Source organism: Eptesicus fuscus, chromosome 14, assembly GCF_027574615.1.
Source record: "Eptesicus fuscus isolate TK198812 chromosome 14, DD_ASM_mEF_20220401, whole genome shotgun sequence".
Lineage (NCBI taxonomy): Eukaryota > Metazoa > Chordata > Mammalia > Chiroptera > Vespertilionidae > Eptesicus > Eptesicus fuscus.
In genome coordinates, this window is record NC_072486.1 from 75,796,467 (window position 1) to 75,800,773 (window position 4,307).

General features: G+C 53.9%; 1 pseudogene; it reads left to right on the forward strand.

Moving 5' to 3' along the window:
• Positions 1 to 1,595: 1,595 nt before the first annotated feature.
• Positions 1,596 to 3,187, forward strand: LOC129151471 (D-3-phosphoglycerate dehydrogenase-like; annotated as a pseudogene).
• Positions 3,188 to 4,307: the final 1,120 nt, after the last annotated feature.

Consider the following 4,307-nt stretch of genomic DNA (forward strand, 5'->3'; position numbering starts at 1 on the left):
TAATAAAAATAACAGTAAGGTGAAAATCCTATCCAATAAAAGAGTAATATGAAAATTAACCATCACTCCGCTACACCCACAGGCCATGCTCACCAACCAATCAGGAGCAAATATGCAAATAAACCCAACCAAGATGGCTACCACCACAGAGAGCAGGAGGGAGGCTTGGAGGAAGCCAAGCTTTCCGCCTGCCTTTCTCGGCCTAGGCCTCCACTCAAGGCTACAAAGTTTCAATGATAGAAGATACATAAATCCAAACAGAAATGGCAGCAGCCATGGAGTTGGAAAGAGCAGGAGGCTAGGGTTGCCCCCGGCGATGGAGGAAGCCAAGCTTTCCGTACACCCTGGCTGGCCAAGGCTTCGGCTTAAGGCTACAAAGTTTCAATTATAGAAGATACATAAATCCCAACAGAAATGGCTGCCACCACGGAGCAAGCAGAAGGCTTGGCTCTGTTCCAGGCTACAAAGTTTCAATTGTAGAAGATAAATAAACCCCAGATACCAGGGCCTTCGCTTGGGTCACCAGGGGGCATGGCCAGCCTGCAAACCACCACAGGCCCGTCGCCCAGGCCACTCCACACCCCAAGGGAACTCCCACCCTGATCTGGGACATCCTTCAGGGCAAACCAGCTGTCCCCCACCTGTGCACCAGGCCTCTATTCTATCTAATAAAAGAGTAATATGCACATTGACCATCACTCCAACACACAAGATGGCTGACCCCATGTGGACACAAGATGGCCGCCACAAGATGGCCAGCAGGTGAGGGCAGTTGGGAGGGACCAGGCCTGCAAGGGAGGGCAGTTGGGGGTGATCAAGCCTGCAGGGAAGGGCAGTTGGGAGAGACCCAGGCCTGCAGGGGAGGGCAGTTGGGGGCAAACAGGCTGGCAGGGGAGCAGTTAGGCATTAATCAGGCTGCCAGGGGAGTGGTTAGGGGGTGATCAGGCTGGCAAGCAGAAGAGGTTAGGGGCAGGAAGGCAGGCAGGTGAGCAGTTGGGAGCCAGCAGTCCTGGATTGTGAGAGGGATGTCCGACTGCCCATTTAGGGCCCATCCCCCCATCCGATGGGATCAGGCCTAAACGGGCAGTTGGACATCCCTTGAGGGGTCCCAGATTGGACAGGGTGCAGGCTGGGCTGAGGGACACCCTCCACCCCCATGCACGAATTTCGTGCACCGGGCCTCTAGTACAATTATAAAAAAGTGTCAGGGTGTAACATCTTTACGACCAAAGCTCAACCAGACCCAAAGTCAGTGCTGGGTTGCCATGGCAACCCACCACTGACTGCTGAGGGGACTGCAAATCAGGGCCAGAGAGAGGCCTGAAGAGAGAAGCGGGGACTGATCCATTGCCTCTGTGGCAGCTTTTGACCAGCACTTGCCTCTCTCTTTCTATCACAGTTCGGCCAGCATCCATGCCTCCATTTCTCTCCAGGACTCCACCAGGGCTGCTGATCAGCCCACTTTTCTGATCAGGTCCCGTTGATAGGCCCAGAGATGCTGACTGGCATAGAAACTGACTAATCAGATCCAAATCTGGGGGCTTAGAGGTGTTTCTGTCCATGGAGAGCAGTTGATCTAGAGGCTGGCTCTAGCAATGGCCTTCGCAAATCTACAGAAAGTGTTCATTAGTGACAGCCTAGACCCTTGCTGCTGGAAGATCCTGCAAGATGGAGGGCTGCAGGTGGTGGAGAAGCATAACTTGAGCAAAGAGGAGCTGATAGCCGAGCTGCAGGACTGCGAAGGTTTTATCCTCTGCTCGGCCACCAAGGTGACTGTGGATGTCATCAACGCAACAGAGAAGCTCCAGGTGGTGGGCAGGGCCGGCACTGGCATGGACAACATGGATCTGGAGGCCGCCATGAGGAAGGACATCCTGGTCATGAACACTCCCAATGGGAACAGTCTTAGTGCTGCGGAGCTCACCTGTGGGATGATCATGTGTCTGGCCAGGCAGATTCCCCAGGCAATGGCTTGATGAAGGATGGCAACTGGGACCGAAAGAAGTTCATGGGAACTGAATTGAATAGAAAGACCCTGGGAATTCTTGGCCTGGGGAGGATCGGGAGAGAGGTGGCCTTCTGGATGCAGTCTTCCAGGATGAAGACTGTGGGGTAATACCCCATCATCTCACCAGAGATCTTGGCCTCCTTCAGCATTCAGCAGCTGCCCCTGGAGGAGATCTGGCTCCTCTGTGACTTCATCACTGTGCACACCCCTCTCCTGCCCTCCACAACAGGCCTGCTGAACCTTTGCCCTGTGCTTGAAGGGTGTGCGCATGGTGAACTGTGCCCGTGGAAGGATTGTAGATGAGGGCGCCCTGCTCGGGGCCCTGCAGTTGGGGCAGTGCATGGGTGCAACACTGGATGTGTTCACGGAGGAGTCACCTGGAGACCGTGCCTTGGTCGACCACGAGAACGTCATCAGCTGCCCCCACCTAGGTACCAGCATCAAGGAGGCCCAAAGACACTGCAGGGAGGAGATCACTGTCCAGTTCATGGACACGGTGAAGGGGAGAGCCCTCGCAGGGGTCATGAATGCCCAGGTCCTTACCAGCGCCTTCTCTCCACCTACCAAACCTTGGATCCGTCTGGCAGAAGCTCTGGGAACTCTGATGTGAGCCTGGGCAGGGTCCCCCAAAGGGACCAACCACGTGGTAAAGCAGGGCTTATCCCTGAAGAATGCTGGGAACTGCCTGAGCCCCGCAGTCATTGTCGGCCTCCTCAAAGACGCTTCTAATCATGTGGATGTGAACTTGGTGAACGCCAAGCTGCTGGTGAAGGAGCCCGGCCTCAATGTAACCACCTCCCATAACTGCACTGTGCCAGGAGAGCAAGGATGCAGGGAAGGCCTCCTGAGCGTGGCCCTGGCAGGTTCCCCCTACCAGGCTGTGGGCTTTGTCCAAGGCACCACACCTGTGCTTCAGGCACTCAACGGAGTTGCCTTCAGACCAGAAGTGCCTCTCCACAGGGGTCTTCCCCTGCTCCTGTTCTGGGCTCAGCCCTCCAACCCTGCCATGCTGCCTACCATGACTGGGCTCCTGGCAGAGGCAGGCGTGCAACTGCTGTACTACCAGACCTCGGTGGTGTCTGATGGGGAGACCTGGCACGTCATGGCATCTCCTCCCTGCTGCCCAGCCTGGACACCTGGAAGCAGCATGTGACCGAGGCCTTTCAGTTTCATTTCTGATTTTGAGCCTCAGCAGGACCAGCCTTGGGGGCTTTGTGATCAACATTGACAGGTCACATTCCCGGGGCTGACACCACTTATGTGGTCTGAACCCTGTAATAACCACTTAATAAATAGCTCACCCTCCCCCCAAAAAAATATAAAAAAGAACCAAATCTGGGTCAACTGTGAGGAGCCAATGGCTGCCTAGGAGGCAGAGCTTTTGATGCTGACTGGCAAAGAAACTGACCAGTCAGAACCAAATTGGCCGGCAGAGAAGGGCATTTGGGAGCGAGATCAGGCCTGCAGGGGAGGGCAGTTGGGGGAGATCAGGCAAGCAGGCAGAGGCAGTTAGGGGTGATCAGGCAGGCAGGCAGGTGAGCGGTTAGGAGCCAGCAGTCCCAGATTGCGAGAGGGATGTCAGACTGCCGGTGTGGGATTGGGCCTAAACCAGCAGAAGGGGTCCGCGATTGGAGAGGGTGCAGGCTGGGCTGAAAATGCACGAATTTCATGCACTGGGCCACTAGTACAATTATAATAAGATTAACTCCCCATCCTCAAACATTCTCTTTATTACCCCCAAATTCTGTTCTTATCAAAACAGAATATACCTTCCTATTAGGGGCAGAAATAGAATATGGAGGACTGGCTATAATTATTAAAAATATTAATCATGCTCTGTCAACTGTGATTAATTAGAGAACTGTGTTCTAATTACAGAAAATACATTCTGACCTAGCTGAAAGTTGTATGACCTGGGACATGGACACTAACATTGGAATGCAGTCCATCCTCCTTTCCAAAGAACTGCTTATCATTGTGGAAAGACTTACAGCTTCGTGGCTGAAACAATCTAATTCCCTGAGGTGCCCTCCCTTTACAACCCCCAACCCCTATTGCCTGACCTCTGGTCCCAGAGATGCCTGGAGGCACCTGCCCTCCGGGATCCCCCAGCCCGCATTGCCTGTAACCTGTAACCGTTATACCTCGCCTACTTCCCCATGCCTGTAATTCCTACTTTCCCATGTAATCTTTGTCCTTCTACCCAATATAAGCAGCTGGCTGATGGGGAGGGGCAGATCAGATTTGTGTGGGTGACCTGCTGCTCTCTCATACTGCCGGCATTATTGGAATAAACGCT